The sequence below is a fragment of the Eurosta solidaginis genome, chromosome 3 (genome assembly GCF_040869045.1).
Source record: "Eurosta solidaginis isolate ZX-2024a chromosome 3, ASM4086904v1, whole genome shotgun sequence".
Classification (NCBI taxonomy): domain Eukaryota; kingdom Metazoa; phylum Arthropoda; class Insecta; order Diptera; family Tephritidae; genus Eurosta; species Eurosta solidaginis.
Window position 1 is genome coordinate 199952354 of NC_090321.1, and position 18024 is coordinate 199970377.

At 35.1% G+C, this 18024-nt stretch overlaps 1 protein-coding gene across 1 annotated transcript in view; it reads left to right on the forward strand.

Moving 5' to 3' along the window:
• The window catches only part of Dbp45A (putative ATP-dependent RNA helicase Dbp45A), a 54756-nt gene that overhangs the window by 20585 nt on the left and 16147 nt on the right, over positions 1–18024 (forward strand). The gene's annotated exons all lie outside the window — the stretch shown is intronic.

Here is an 18024-nt window from a genome sequence, read left to right on the forward strand (position 1 = left end):
CGAAATGGCATTCTCAAAAATTCGAACAAACCAAATGGTGTTATAACTGCAGTTTTAGGAATATCTTCCGGATTTACTGGAATTTGGTAATACGCTTTCATAAGGTCAAATTTTGAAAATATTTTCGCACCCGCCATTTCCATAGTAAAATCACTAAGATACGGTATTGGATACTTATCCGATACAGTAATTTTATTGAGTGCCCGGTAATCACCACATGGTCTGCAAGTACCATCAGGTTTTGGTACCATATGTAGTGGGTTAGCCCAACTACTGTTGCTTGAACGAATAATTGCGTTATCCAAAAAATACTGAAATTCAGCTTTAGCTATGGCAAGTTTTTGTGGATCTAATCTTATTGGGCTGGCCTTTACAGGGCTACCAGACACTGTGATATGATGGACAACTTGACGCTTGCATTCGGAAGTAAATGTTTGGGCAGAATACAATTCAGAATATTCCTTAAAAAGTTCATGAAATTTGCTTTCTCCTGCAATGGCTTTAATACTAAGATTCGTCCCTTTTAAATAATTAACAGGTTTGTTCAAAAATGTTACACCATCAACAAGTACTTTTCTTTTTAAGTCTGGTAATAGGTGAAAATGTCTCAAAAAATCAGCCCCTATAATTGGCTTTGATACATCTGCCAAAATGAACATCCATCTGGAACTTCGACGAAGACCTAGATCAAGCTCAAACAATTTTTCACCATAGGTAGGGATACGAGTATTGTTAGCAACATAAAAGACAAGTTTACTGGATTGTTTTGATGACTTGCATGGGAAAACAGAAAGTTCAGCCCCTGAATCTAGTAAAAACTTTACTTTTGTCGTACGCTCAGTGATGAATAGTCGACCAGATACATTACCATAATTATGAGTGGTCGAAACTTCTGACGACGGCGGAATTATTTTTTTGGATTTCTAAATACACATGGCTGTATACACTTGATTGCTCTCTCAGCAAAACGCCAATGATACCAGCATAACCTTGAAACTTTGCGGTTTCGTGACTTTTCACGAGATTGAGATAAACTACGTCTAGATGAACTTCCACGATTTGAATTGCGAGATCGGTTCTCGATAGCTTCTATTCTCGATAAGATCGATGCCAATTTTAATGAATAAGTATAAAATTCGGAATGTGACGATATGTCATTACGAAGCATAGCAGTTCGAACATTTTTTTGATCTAATTCAGCAATGGATAATGAAGAAGTAGGAGAAAATTGCTCAAAAATTGTATCAGCTAATATCGAAAGCTTGTCCAACTGATTCGTTTCAGTTACCGCGAGAATACACTTGACTTTTTCAGGAAATCTTTCCAAAAATAACATTTTTAACACATTATCACTGACCTTAGATCCAGCTAAAGCTTTCATGCGGTGCATGAGATGTGAAGGCTTTTGATCAGCTAACTCTTAAATTGTTCAGCAGCTGCTTCAGTTGACTCTCTTCGGATTCAGTAAAATGTTGAATAATTCGGGTCTTCATAGCTTCATAACGTCCTTGTGCTGGAGGATTATTGATGATGTCTTTCACCATGTAAAGAATCGATGGGTCCAGACTTACGCCAGTAATATTGAAACTTGATTCAATTTGCAGAAACCAGATTTCAGATTCTTCACACCAGAAAGTTGGTAGTTTAGGGATACGTGCCGAAAAAATATCACAATTATTTTTTAAAAAAATATCTTTTATTACACAAGAAAAAATTATGAAGTGAAAAAGTTTTGTTTTCAAAAGTCAACACATTTAAATATTTCACAAAGAGTTCTTGAAATAAAAATATTAAAACAAGTGGAATATTATATAAGAAGTGGGTTACCACATTTAATAAAAATCTATTGGATAAAATCATAGATGTTAAGTAATGATTAGCTAATGCTAATGATTGCTAATTAACCTTCATTTGCGAAATTCTCTAATTCATTAAACAATTAGAAATGTTCACCTAATTCCCATTAGATAATTGAAATTTTTATTCTAATGGTAAATCTAATTGCAATTAGTTGCCATTAGCAAAAAAAATTGGTTTACCTTTACAATTAGAAATCTAATTGACTTCTGCTAATGCAATTAGATATTCAATTAGCTTGAATTAGAATCAATGATTTTGATAAAAATAAATTTTTTTCAAAGAATTATTGAAGTGAACGAATAATGATGTAAATTCACGCTTTAGGCATGCTGCGCTAACCATTTAGCTATACAGCGCAGCATGCCTAAAGCGTACTGATGATGAAGGCTTAGCACCCTTCGAAATGGATCTATCTGCGCAGCTATGGCAGGTTGTCTGAAACATTTTCTACTTACTATTCCAAAAACAAAATACAATTTTTCAAATTTAGAAAAATTAAAAAAATAACAATAATTATCATTAGAAAAAAATTATTGTTCTGGCCTTGAGCTCGAATCGAACCTTGAATCATTTATCAATAGGCCGATAAAAACAAAAACAATTTTTAAAGATTGCCATTATTTTTTTGGTCTCACCTTTCTAACATTTTTGCCTTTTGGCTTTGTTTTCGTTTTCTAGCACGTTTTGTGTTTTTTTTTCCTTTTTTGAAACTAGTGCATTTTTCTCTGTTAATTTTTTATTTTGCTGCTTTACGTTTTTTGCGCTTTTATTTTTTTTACTTAAAGCTATGAGAAGTTTTGTTCACCCCCAGTTTCACTTTTTTGGCATATTGGTTAAATTTCCGACTTAAATTTAAACTTTTTGTTGAACGGTTGAATTTTATAATCATCGATATAATTTTTTTATTTTATTATTTTTTTTAAATTGTTATCTTACATTCAACACCCATAAAGGCTTTGATCCGGGCCGCAACCGCATGCCCGAATAAATTTGTAATCTTTCATTAGCACCTCTTCCACCGATCGACTTTCCAACATAGGTTTGTAGTTATATGTACATATATGTGCGTTCTTTGCAGCCACGCTCTCTCTTCGACGCAGGCGCCTCCGTCGCGTGAATGATCGGTAAGCGCTAGAGCTGTAATTTATTAACACCACCCAAGGCGTATCTATACTAGGTGGTGGCTAAGCGAATTCAACCAATTCGCCGTACGGAGGAATGTCAAGTCAAAAGAAAATTTTCATTGATTTCGATTAACTGACATGTTGTAGTACAAGGCTTTGTATTGAAAATTATCAAGAAGAAGCAATCAGCTGATGGGATAACACCACCTGTAATGAATTCGCCTTTACCCCACCTAATACATATAAACGTACGTATATATATCCATTTTTTTTTAAACAAATCTACTGGAAGCCAGCAGAGGCTGAGGAGTTGTTGGGCTACAGTGGCAGTCCGATTATTGAATCCACGTATACAATCGAACTTTTAATTAAAGTTTTTGTTGTCAACCGCATTTTTGATATTCACATTTTTTTCTTTCTATTTACTTGTTTTAAATGCATTTGCAACATCTTTTACTTAGTAAACTTAATTAATGGCCGTTTAATAATTTTAATTTTTTTACGATAAAGTTTCTCTTTCCTATTTAATATTTTTGAAGTTAACTTTTTTTGCATTTCCAATTTCCTTTTTTTATACGCTAAAGTCCTTTCATTTATCATTAATAGTTTTCAATCCCAAGTTTTTTTACCTCTGATTTTCCTTTGACTTTTTTAGGTTTTTTCATTCACAATCTTGCCATTAAATAAACTCAAAATAAACTTCCTTGTCCGTATTATCTTCCGTTTAGCAACTTTTATCCCCATCTTTATTATTTTCAATTACACATGTACATATATTAGATAGAGTTAGTTTCAACTAATTAGTCATAAGGAAAAATCAATACAATTGAAGTTTTTTTGAATTTTTCGATCATTAATGTTAGGATAAATATTGAATAAAGAGTTTTTTTATAACGTTTTACAAAGAAATTCAAACATATCATATTTATTAGTTCATGGATTGAGCTTACCCTAAAAATGTCAGGCTAAGACACTCAATTGGTGTGGCTGTTGCACGAGTGCAATATGGGGGACGTGGATGTGAGGCGACTGTGACAGACTAGACAGGATAGGGACATGGGACATTAACGTACAGACAAATGTCCGGCTAGGGGGGCGTTGCTAAAGTTTCGGAGTCAGTGCAACGCCCAAGGCTGCGTCGAGGTTTTACGCAGAAGGGGGGAGATGACTCCACCTGACACGGACAGGCCTTTTCTTTCTGCTTTCCTTCCTTAACGTAGATATCAGGCGTGAACCTCTTTTTTTGTTTATATGACTGCAGGTAAGACTGGTGAGCAAAAACTCACCCCACCCGACGAGCTAGCAGCCTAAAAATTACCCACTGGAAGAAGCTACAGGCCTGCCAAAATACTGCTCTCAGAATCGCCACGGGCTGCCTTCTTATGTCCCCAGAACACCATCTACATAATGAGGCGAGAATACTCCCCATCAGGGAGAGAAATGAGATGCTAACCAAACAGTTCCTGTTGAATACCCAGAAACCTGGGCATCCAAACAGACATCTGATTGATGAGCCAACACCGCCTAGGCGCTTAAGAAGTTATCTCCGTAAGCATTTTGAGGAAATACGGCACCTGAGAACCCAGCCGTATGAAGCAAAAAAACACAAGCAGGTCCTTGGTGAACTCCACAAACAGGCGTCGGACCTTTATGTCAGGAATTGCCCGGTGAATCCAGTACTCAAAGAAAAGTACTCAAAACTTGTGGAAGAGGAACGCATACTCTCCAGGGAAACGCGTGTCACTCTTGCTCAACTTCGTTCTGGATACTGTAACAGGTTAAACTCTTACCTATCCAGAATCAACCCCGACATACAAAATGTATGCCCCGCTTGCAATGTGTCCACCAACCATCTCTTTAATGAACCAACGCCTCTAACATCCCTTTCATTATGGTCCACCCCTGTTGAAACAGCAAGTTTCCTTGGACTCCCGTGAGAGGATATTGATGACAATTTGTGATCGGTCGCGGCTGTTAGGTGGGGCGGCACTGCTACAACAACAACAACAACAGCTAGCAGGAGCTTGCCAGCATGCCACATGCCACCTCCGCCTTACCCCAAAAGCCAGTTATATAACAGTTTCTTTTTTAATTAATGAAAATACACATTCAAATCAGGTTTCCAGCCATTTTTACCTCGCAGGTGTAACTGTAATGTAATATTACATATGTAAGGTTATGTTTTTAGATGTATCGTCTAAGATCAACAATTTTTCTTATGACTGTTAATTTTTTGGATTTAAACTTTTGTTATTTTCTTCATCCTTGATGAAAGTATTGCGAATAAACGAATGTATTGTCCAAATTTTTCAATTATTTGTTATTTGCTAAAGAAATCTGGTTATTCGACATCCGATTTTTAGAATTTATGTGTCATTATTTTGGTCTTGAGATGTTTATACTTTCTTCTAATGCCTTTTTAACCCTTTCAATGGCTAAACCAAACTACCAATGAAATACTTTTTAGGGCAGTATTCCCACCACTTAGGCCCTAAGAAGATATAAAAAATTACATTTAATTTTTACCTGCTCGGGTTACTTTTTTGTGGGTGGTCCATTATAATGGACACATCAAGTCAAGGGTTGTAGAGCAATACACATCCAATGTTATAGATTATGCTAACGCAAACCCATTTTGGCCAAATATTATTGTATGAAGGAATGATATAATAGAAAATAAGGTTATTTATTGCTGCGTAAATGCCCTTATGGACTTTTTATTGAAAACAAATAATTATAATGATAGTAATAATATAGAAATATTAGTTGTAAACAAAACAGAAACTTCATTCGTAAAAAATAATTATGATAATAATAGATAGAATAAATCCAGATAAATGTAAGCTTAAGGCTTGTGATAACACTGGTCGACGGCCAAAATTTACCAGACGCCGTTATGAAATTCGTATGTAAAACCACGCCCTGATTTCGAAAATTTTTGATTCTATGGTACCGTTTTTGAGATATTTGCAATTTACCGTTATTCGAAAAAACCAAAAAGATGGCTCCCTTTAATTACGCATATCTTACGAACGGATCAAGCAATTGCAAAAAGTTTACAGAATCGGAAAGATAATAAAATTTGCTATAAACGCATTATACATTGTTTTTGCTGAACCAGATAGTTTTCGAGATATTAGCTTATCATTTCAGATTTTTGTTTTTTTTTTATGAAAAAATATGAAAAAAATTACTTTTTGCGAGGGCAGCATTCCAAAACCACAACTTTTTATCCAGATATTTTTTCTTTACGTAAAGCTCTGTTTAATTAGAAAAAAGATAAGCTATTATCGAAGAAAATCGATGCAAAACTGCGTAAGTTATAAGCGATCAAATAAAAATACCCAGGTTGCGCAATTTCAACGTATACCTCAAAACGTATGTATGGTATAAAGAAGAGTGAAATATCTAGCTATGCTCTGTTTCTATTTAGTTAAAAGTTCAATTTATGAACGAAATTACCCATATTTTTAACTTTTTTTTTAATTTATTTATGTTTATACTATATTCTCACAATCTTTATTTGATTTTACTATGTAGTCGAAATAATTATGTGTTCTACTTTGACGCTTATTCAGTTTCGGATCGGTTTCTCTTATGAGAAACCAGCAGTAATCACCCATCATTGCGACGTCCCAGAATCCTTGATATCGATTCTCAATTAATTTCATTTGCTGATTAAACCTTTCGCCATGTTCGTCACTTTCGTCGCCAAGATTTCCCGGAAAAAAGCTCAAATGTGAGTGCAGAAAGCGAATTTTTAAGGACATATTTACGCCTGGAAAGAAAATATTAGTTAGGTAAACAAGTTATAGAATTTTGGGAAACTAATTTTAATAAGCCTTTAAGCCATTTTCGCATAATTATTGATTAAGTCGTTCACTATCTGCTCGTAGTTAGGGCTTATGTGTCTACCGAGAAAAGAAGCAACGACCTTTTCAAAGGTTTCCCACGCTGCTGCCTCAACTGATGAGAGTAGTCTTTTGAATTGATTATTGTTGATCAACTTTTTTATTTGTGGTCCAACAAAAATACCTTCCTTTATCTTGGCTTGAGAAATATCTGGAAAAATTGTTTTCAAATAGTCGAATGCCCCGCCTTCTTTGTCCAAAGCCTTAACAAAGTTTTTAATGAGACCGAGCTTGATGTGTAAGGGTGGAAGTATGATGTTCTCTTTCTTGACAAGAGGGGTGTATTTGATGTTATCCACACCAACGGTAAACTCGACTCTTTCCGGCCAATCCTTTCTGACGTAGCGGTCCTTACGAGCTCGGCTATCCCACTTGCAAAGGAAGCAGCAGTGCTTGGTGTAGCCACTTTGTAGACCGCATAGCATTGCAACGACTTTGAGATCAGAACATATTTTCCAATCATGCTCTTCATATTTGATGAATTTGAGTAGTTTTTGCATTTCCTCGTAGGTTTCCTTTGTATTTACTGCATGTACGGTCGGGATAGAAGGCTGTTTGTTACCAATATGCAATAATACAGCCTTCAAACTCAGTTTATTGCTGTCTATGAACAATCGCCAGTCTTTTGAATCATATGTTTGACCAAACTCTTTGAATAAACCAGGAATGTCGTTGCAGTAGCATATACTGTGTTTCTTGGTATAGTGTTTGGAAAATGGTTCGTGACGAGTTCTACAATATATCACCTTAACATCGGATGACACAAATTTAAATTTTTGCATACGAGAAGTGTGGATCTCGGCCTTTTCCTTGGATAGTTCCAAATCTCTTATCCAATCATTAAGTTGTGCTTGTGACAGAACGTTTCTCTCGTTTCCCATGCGAAATTCATTACAACTTGATTCCCCGCACTCAGATATTACTGTTGACAATGGAACTGGATCCGCAACTGCCGTTGAATGTAGTACTGGTAATGTCACTGTAGGTACGCTGGCATAGGTTACTCTTCTTGATCTTCCAACGCTAAGTACTTTTGTTTGACAAATATAACACTCTATTGAATGGCAAGTAGGTTCTCTCCATATCATTGCTGTATCAAATTTTATTTGTTGTCCTGATTCCGACTGAATCAGTTCTACTCGACACGATGTACACAAGGTGTTCGGTGTCCATGGTTTTTCAGCATTTTTAGGCTCAATGCCAAAATACTTGGAGTATAAAGTTTTCATATGATCTGAGAACACTCGTCGTCGCCTTATGGTAGTATATTGGCCACACATGAAACAGAACATATCTGGATCGTTATTACACACAAATTCTCGCGTCCTTTTACTCATTTTATTTTTTTTTAATAAACCACGGTTTTTAAATTTGACTTATGAACTGAACTATCTCCGGCAAGCCTTGCAGATGTTTTGAGGTTTCAAGGCGCATTAACTCATATTTATACTCGGAACAAGAATAAAATTGAAAAAATCAAATCTTACCTAGACAGAAAGGTTCCTTTTTATACGAAGCTAGGAAAAGTAAAATACTACCTGCTTTAGATGTAGGCTTTAAAAATTTTCTGTGTCTTATAATTTGAAAATCTACCTGCATACTTACCCATAAGTGACGGAAATACATGTTTATAACTACATGCCTACAGCAGGTTTCGAATCCAACCACTCTTCCTTTCAATGCAACCACTCTACCTACTATAAAACAATTCGAGTATTAAAAGTACTATTTGATTTATTTAAAGAAAAAGTATTATCATTGTTATGGTGTTATTCGTTTGTCAGGATAATATCCCATTTGCACTTTATACCTTTAATATATGTATGTATACATACATTGAAGTTGCGCAACCTGGGTATTTTTATTTGATCACTTATAACTTACGTAGTTTTGCATCGATTTTCTTCGATGATAGCTTATCTTTTTTCTAATTAAACAGAGCTTTACGTAAAGAAAAAATATCTGTATAAAAACGTATGGTTTTGGAATGCTGCCCTCGCAAAAAGTAATTTTTTCATATTTTTTCATAAAAAAAACAAAAATCTGAAATGATAAGCTAATATCTCGAAAAATATCTCGTTGAGCAAAAAATAATGTATGATGTGTTTATAGCAAATTTTATCGTCTTTCCGATTCTTTAAACCTTTTTGCAATTGCTTTATCGTGAGATATACGTAATTAAAGGGAGCCATCTTTTTGGTTTTTTCGAATAACGGTAAATTGCAAATATCTCAAAAACGGTACCATAGAATCAAAAATGAACGCAATTTTCGAAATCAGGGGGTGATTTTACATACGAATTTCATAATGGCGTTTCTGGTAAAGAGAAAAAGTTGAAATTCGTGGTGCAGTGTAATTAATGAAACAATATGTTTCCATTTTTACGTATAAAAATACTTCACATTTTTCGCATCTTATGTAGGTTTTTGCGTTACATTTGTCGTAAGCGCAACGTTGAGAATTTTTTATGTCATTGAATTTTGGAACATGCCCCACTTGATCCTGTCTTACATCTGTCGAACAGCGTACAAATTTGTATGGAAAGAAGCCATTTTGAAAAACGAATGATCTAAATAAGTGCAAAAGTACTTGTATGGTGTATTCACCGATGCTACTCTCTGAGGTGGTTGAATTTTCGGGGCCTTATCAGTTTTTGTCATATTTCTCCCATTCGCCATTCGACTGTTCGTTTTTTTCGTGCCTTTGGACAAACATGGAATTTCGATATTTCACCTCCATCTTCATGTGTTGCTTCGGGCGTTGGGGCGCCTACAGCAGCAGCACGAAGAGAACGTTTCGAAAAGTTTGCGTCACTATGCATATCTGATGGCACTACTTTTCTATTACGCAATACTTTCGGATCGTGCTGCACTGCAATCATGGTTTCCTTCGTATAATAGTCTTCATCTTCGCTTGAATCTCCTTCAGACTCCGATTCAGGTAGTTTTCTAAATGCAATTGAACTTGGCAGCATGAGAATATCTGCTTAGTCATCACTTAGATCTACATCAGATCCATTCTCGATTGCTTCTAGCAGTTCTTTTTCAGTTAGTGGTCTTTCGTATTACCTTCTTCTTTATTCTTTATCTTCCATATCTAAAAGTCAAAACAAGCCTTAGTCTATTTCAAAATTAAACTTTGAAAAACGTAAACAATCGGTTGGTACTAAATAAGTATTATCTATATATGTACATATACCGTAAAAGTCGATCTACTATAACTGTATTGGAGACAGCTGCACACACACCTTGCACATATTACTTTATAAACATGTATATAAATAAATTAAATAATGTAATTGAAACACATAGATGTTGTAACAAAACTTACGAAAAAATTAATAGCTTTTTTCCATTATAATGGACAGGACATAAGTAGCCCTAGTTTACTTACCTTACACTGTATTAGAATGATACCGCTAAAAATGTGTTATGTATATAATATTGTAACGGATTTACTGAAATTCCGCTTCTTTGCAACCTTCTACTAACGTTCGTATCGCTAAACTGTTGAATAAATAACTCCAATATTCAATAATGCAAAATGGTCTTTATTAGACTACTTCGCAACCAATAGCGTGCTTAAATCAAACTGATTATGGACTACTCAGCTTCTGCTGCTTTTATACTCTCTGCCCAAATGTCTAGACTAGGGGTGTGAACTGCATCCGGATTTTTCAACTATCCGGATAAACCGGATATTCGAATAACCGGATAGCTAAGCAAAAAAAATGTTCTGATGCGTAAACGGAAATCCGGATTTCCGTATGTCCGGATACTGGAATATAAAAGTTGAATATCTACATATTAGAATTGAACGAAGCAAACATCGAAAAATTATTTACAAAATATGATTGCAGATTATTAAATTAACGTCAAAAATTAAAAAGCTACAACTTTACAAACAAGTGAAAATAAGAACAGTGCCATTTGTTTATATTGTGAAAAAACGCTGCTAATTGATTTAAGGGCCCCACGAATATATTGTTATTAATATTAAATAAACATATATGGTACATAAATTTGTTGCTTTCACTGGATATCGAAAAATACGGTTACTAACCGGATCTTAATAAATCCGGATATGCGGATAGTTTCACAAACGAATATTAACCGGATATCCATGCCGTCCGGATTTTATCCGTGTCCACGGATATCCATAAGGATATCCGGATATTCGAATATGCGGATAGTCCCAGCCCTAATCTAGACGTTTCTTCTTCTAGAATCCTCTACCTGGTGTAACCATATGCGTGTGTGTATGTGAGCGAAGTAGTAGCTGATGATGACATGCGTTTGTGAGTATCTCTCTGCTGCTTGCATGTATTTGTGTACATGATGATTAATTTGTTTACGTACATACAAGTGTGGCAGCTTGCTTTATTGTTGTATTGTATTGTATTTTTATTTAATTTCCCAGCACAACAATTTGACAAAATTATTTTAAAGTGCTAATCAAAACAGCATAAGATCAAAAAAAATAATAATAATAACAAAAACAAAAAATGATGCCAAACAATGATGGTACTATTTTTTAGTTCTTAGATTCTAACTAAACATATTGTATCACCCCTGATGATTCTAGGAAGTCTAGCGAAACGTTGGGTTGGAAAAGTGGGATAAATTCTTTTATTTGCACTTCACAATTAATGGTCAAAAGAGCCTAACTCAAAAATTTAAAAAATGTAATACTTAAAATATGACAATAATTTAACTAATTAATTAACAATAAATAATAGACAATTGATAAAACATTTTCATTAAAATATATTTAATAGAGCTTAGCCTATGGATGAAGAACAGAAATTAAGAATAAAGGAGAGTTGCAATAGTAGTACGGTTGTAAGTTTAACATTTAGGGAAGGTTGAAAATGGTGAGTAAAACAGGATAAGGAATCAGTAAAGTACATAAGTTATGGAAAGAAATGAGAGTCAGTTATAAAAACAGATTAACTCTTTCTTGAAATGCAGTGCATTACTTATATGCCGTATTCTAGTTAGAAGGGAGTTCCAAAGACGGATCGAAGTGACAAAGAATTGCCGTTCAGAAACTAACATACGATATTTAACATGCGTGAGGAGCATTGACCTTGTTGAATGAAGAAATTTGAGCCTTCGAAATACGTAATGAGGTTCTTTGGTGTAAATTATCTTATGTAAGGTAATAAGAGTTCTAACCTTTAGAAGGTTGTCAAAGGATATGTCTAGCAACTTTTCAGAGTAATAGGGTGATCAAGCCTATTCAGCCCATATACATATCTGGCAATGCTATTGTAAGCAACATTTAACTTCTTTTTGCTCCCATAGTCACGGTAAAAAAAATCTCACAGCCATAAAGAAGCGTAGGTATTAAGTACGCTTTGGATAAAAGTAATCGTATATGTAGCGGGGTGAAATACTGTATCAACCACAGTGTACGGAGCATTCCGCACACTTTTCCTACCGTGTTAAAGATATGGTCTTTCCATGTAAGTGTTTTGTTAAAAACTATACCAAGATTTCTTGCCGTGTCAACATATTCTATAACAGAGTTTTCGAACATAATATTATCTACGGCATTTGTAGCAAGCGGCCTTCTACGAATGACGATACATTTCGACTTTCGAGGATTTAGACATAAGCCGTTCCTAGAAGCCCATACACCTATTTGGCCCAGATCGTGATTCAAGTTACTTATACAAGTTAAGGTATTCTACTGTATGGCTTTGGTGTGAAAGAGTTTTCTTTGAGATTTTTGATGAGTTTGAAAATGTAAAATGAAAATTTTTTGAAAAATCCTGGTGGAATAAAATTCTTACTGAACAACAAAAGATCTCCATAAAATTTTTTAATAAAATTATTATTTGGCGCTCCACGTGGGGCTGTCTTAAAGTTTTCTTTTCAAAGGTTTATAACTCCTAGATGTGAAGCTCCGTTGAATTCGCTTTGTGAAAAATAAAATAGTGACTATTAAAAGGATCATAAAATCCTAAATATTTCTATTGAAACTTTTTTTAAAAAAAGTGAAATAAAATAACTCCAACGTGCAAAAGGATCATAAGATCCTATACGCCGCATCATTCATAATCCCTAAACAACAAGCAATTTTTAACGGAGAAAAGAAGTAAGGCAGCGCTCGAATCCTGAAAAGCAATTGCCGATTCCTATAGGCAAAGGAAAATATATTCCAGGCGGGTTAGTCTTTAACGGAAGGAAAAGAAAATAATACAAAAAAACTAGCTTTTTTCAATAAATTTATAATCTTCAATCAAATAATATTTTAATCGATCAAGTACCTATATCTAAAAATAAAATATAAACTGTAAGTAGATATCAAAATTGATGTGGCTATTTGGTTTAAATATTTGAATTTATTATGAGGGCATAAAAAGTCCTATTTAAAAAAAAAAATACTACGCTTTGATTTATATGCGATTTTGAATGGTTTTTTGTTTGTGAAAACCATTCTAGGGTGCTGCGCAAATATTAAGATTGTTTTTATAAATTTTTTTTTACAAAGGATGCTTTTCGACTTTACTTAGAAAAAAATAGAATACTTAAATTACATATAATTTGTAATTTAAATAATTTAAATTATTTGTGTAATAATTTAGGATAGTTTAGGTTAATAAAATGAGTATAACAGGGAACAGGTATAGGAAATAATTAAGGTAGCAAGTGATAATACTAGACAGGAGTTAGATAATAAAATAGAGGCAAGTGAAAATGCTAGGCGAGAATTAGCGGCTAAACTAGATTCGCTTACTTTGACTCTTGGGCGATTAGAGGTACCAAATGTAGAGGCTTACAATCCAGTGGAAACAATTTCTACAATTGATTCAGGGAACTGTAGTTAAGATTTAGTTAAATCTTTACCGAAGTTTGCTGGTAATGCTTCATGTTATCCAGCATGGCGTTCTGCTGCCAATTTCGCAATCAAATATTACCCTAAGGGATCAAAAAAATATTACGTAGCTCTAGGTATACTTAGAAATAAAATTACTGGTTCCGCCAACATGACGTTGTCATCTTCCATTACTGTTTTAAATTTTGAAGCGATCATTGAAAGGCTTGATCAGACGTACGCAGATAAAAGAAAATGTGCAGAGTATCCTTAGGCAGGGTAGTCTATCTATTGCAGAGTATTATGATAAGGTTGAGGAGCATTTAATTCTGGTAATTAACAAGCATATAATGACTTACAGTAACAATAATGAAGTAATAGATGCGCTAAATGAGAAAGCCAGAGAAAATGCTCTACGTGTTTTCATCTCTGGGCTCCGTCGTCCTTTATGTGATATCCTTTTTTCATCAAGGCCAAAGGACCTCCCTACTGCATTAGCCATTGCTAAGGAATTAGAATCGAATCATAAACGGTACGACTTTGCAAACACTTTTGCTATAGGTAATATGATAAAACCTAACAATTTCCGTCCATCTGTAACTCTGAGTAAACGTAGTCCGTTATCAGGTTCAAATTTTAAAAATCAACCGCAGCAAATGGAAGTGGACCCAGCGTCATCATTTTATAAGCAAAGGACATCAGGAAATTGTTTTCTAACTCCAAGTCGGAATGTTAATTCTGCTCACCCGTCAAATATCGCTCATCCTGAACAATTGCCGAATTGATTAGTACTATTTAAACGCCCTAGGGAACTATCTGGCTCTTTTGAGAGGCCTTTGGAAAAAACTCAACGTATAAATTATATGCCTGACAAAACTGATCAGTTTTGTGATGAACTTAATTATAATGAAAATAATATTGGTGGGATTGAATTAGATGATAATGAGTCCTAAATTCAAGTTTCAGATTTTAGTGATGAGATTAATTTTTTTAAACTAAATTCGCTCCTGCCATACATTACTAAAAAATGGTGAATGGACAGGAGCTTCGTTTCTTAATTTATACTGGTACATCGAAAAACTATATTAAAAATTTTTCATTTCTTCGTGGAGTTAAATTAATAAAACATCCGTTTAGATTAAAATCAATAAATGGGGTCAATTTAATAAATCAAGTGCCTAGTTAATTTACTTGATCATACTTCAACGTTTTACTTGCTTGAAACATTAAACACATTTGACGGTATTATAGGACATGACTTTTTAAGAGAAATTGATGCGAAAATGTATACAGAAAGTGGATATTTGTGTTATCGAAATGGTAGAGTTGCAATTGAACAGCTTAATTGTAATCAAGTTAACCTGATTACGATAATAGAAGATTCAGTTCCGGAACATGTACGTAAATAATAATATTAATGCGTTCGCGAACCCAAACCGAGCCTTGCCTTTTAATACAAATGTAGTAGCTAAAATACGTACAGTAACAGATGATCCTATTTATAGTAGAGGTTATCCTTATCCTATGTCTGCTGCGGATTTCATTTATAATGAAATACTTAGTTTTCTGAAAGATGGCATAATTAGAAAACTTATTTTTGTAGAACTCAACCTTAGCAGATCTTATGGCTTTGTTGGCAATGAGCCGGGCGGCTTTTAAGTGAAGATGCATATCAACAGTTGGGTATCTTTTCCACTGCGAATGTATTAAATGTCTTATTCTGCCGTCAAACCATGGGTTGTTATAGTACTTCACCACCTTAAGTTTTGTTGAAACGTGGTCATCATAGAGCTTATTTATATTATCATGGAGGAACTTTGTCTGATCATCAACCGATGCCAGCGTGCTTCAGCAAGCTTACTATAATTTTTGCTTCTAAAGTCACGGTACGTAAGAGCACGGTGTGCACAACGTTTGAAAATGATAAGTTATGAATATAAGGTCGTGTTTAGAAAAATTGGGTGCAGACAGCTGGTCGTAAAGAAGAACTTTCTGGGTTTCGTTTATAAAGAAAACGTTTAGCAGCGAGGAGCAGGTATTTGTAAAGTGTGTTGGTAAGGAATCGTTAGCGAGGAAAAGTCCCAGGGATTCCATACTTAGTTTCAAACCAGATTCTACGAGCAGATTGCTGTTGGAATCACCAGCTAGGATAATGTTTGCGTAGTTTAATAGTAAAGGTTGCAGAAAATCAGCAAAGCCATCATAGTTTACTTGGCGATTAGGTCTGTATGCACAGCCAACAAGGAGCTTAAAAAATGACTGCTCTGAAAAGCTCTGCCTAGATCGTTTAGGCTTGAAGAAAACCAAGTCTCTGAAATGCAAATAATATCTATATCGGTGGACTCACAAAGGAATATTAATTCATCAAGTTTCTTATATAGGCTTTGCGCGTTGAGGTGGATGATATTCATACACTCGACACTTGTGCTAAAAATGCGCAGCAACGTACGTAAGCAGTCTTTGGAACTCGAAGACTTATTATAGGTTAGGGCCATAAAGCTTCGCACTGCTTGTGGTTAATGACAATTTACTTCTATTACTTATGAAGGTGAAAAAAAGAGAAGCAGGAAGTAAGAAAACAAATTTCTATTCTCTATATGGAGATCAATTTACTGACAGTTTTGGTTCTCTTCCATAGCAGTATTTGACGATTTAGAGCTTCCGTCTCGAAAGGAGGTATTCTCGTTTGGGTTCGAACCCTCAAGGCCCTTGAGTGACTCCATGTCGTTGATCGTTTCGGGACTGTCGGTGGCTTTTCGCTTTATGTGGACTATGCCCCTGATAGTGAAAAGCGAGGTTACTTTCTTCCTCTTTTTAAGGTGGATCGCAGCCTTGAAGATCTCCTAATTCCGCTTCGACAGCGATGCATTTATATAAATCGGAGCATCGGAATTTATACCCACATCTACTAGACGCAGTCCTCTTTTGCCTTTATTCCCATTGTCTAGTCGTTTGAAATCTGAAATTGTTTTCAAAAGAGTATTTCTGGCGGTAGAAGACAGACACCTTATGATGACGGCTGGATCTCTGACACTATCGCGTAATTTCCGACATCTAAATATACTTTTAATGGTGGGCGGCTGCAGGTTCAACGAGAAAGACAAGTGGTGGAAAATACTATGAAGATTTTCTCCTTCCTCTACGGGATACCATGAACGCGGGCGTCGCAAGCTGCTACTTGATTTTCAGTTTGGCTTTCTTGATTGGATAATTTTGCCTTTAGGGCAGATATTTCATCCTCAAGATGTCCAATCCGTACAAAAGCTGTCTCCAAACGCGAGACTTCTTTCTCTAGGTGCCCTATGCGGTCAAAAACGTTATCCAGTCGAGATACTTCTCAATCAACTCATTAAGATCTTGCTTTAAACCATCAAATTTTTCTTCTAACTTTAAGCTTCCGAATTTGTCTTCAGTCTTCTTACATACAAACTCCAGTAGTCTTTTTTCAGAGTCCAGGATTTGTTTTGTTATCCACTCGTTATTTTTGAGGATCCACGTTACGGATTAGGTTCGGAGAAGACTCGCTAATGCGGGGAGCTTTAGTAATTTCCATCTCATTTCGTATAGCTTCAGCACGACGTTTAGTGGAGGGCAGAGCCATTTACATGTGAAATCCAAGAATACCTCGGTTTAAATAAATTTTCACTGGCTGGCAGCACAAAAAAAATATGTATGATGCTTAGTAAGTACACAAACCACGTTCTTTAAGCGCGGGCAGTGCAGCGTTGTTGTGGCTTTTTTTTAACAAAGCTACTTGCCGGCAACAAAAACAAAAAAGCAGCTCACAGCTGAAGAACTAACATTCAATGATTAAAAATAAATACACGTTCACCTGATTGGAGGATGATCTTTTGTTTCCCAGATAAATTGCACTTTGTTTTATAATTTTATGTTGTGTAGGCTAAAATAGCGTCACCAAAAATAGAACAAATTTGATAAATTAAGCAATCAACACAAGAAACATTCCTTTAGCGCACCAAGGTTGCCAGATTTTTGTTGTTGTGGCTTTATTTACTTAGTATCAGATTAGTGATGTGAGTATCACTTATGGTGTTTTCTTTTCTACACAAAAATGTCGCCTTCGCCTCCAAAAAGTTGTGTTCTGTTGTAAAATCAGCTCAGCCTCAATAGAGGGCGTCATTATCTTTTCTCAACAACCTACCCCTAAAAATGGCCAAAAATGCAGCATTACTTGCCCTTGCTGCCATTGACGGTGCAGAAAACAGCCCTTTCATTTAGCTGATCACACGAAGCTGAAGCGAATGCTATGAATCACACGAGGCTGAAGCGAATGCTATATATGTATA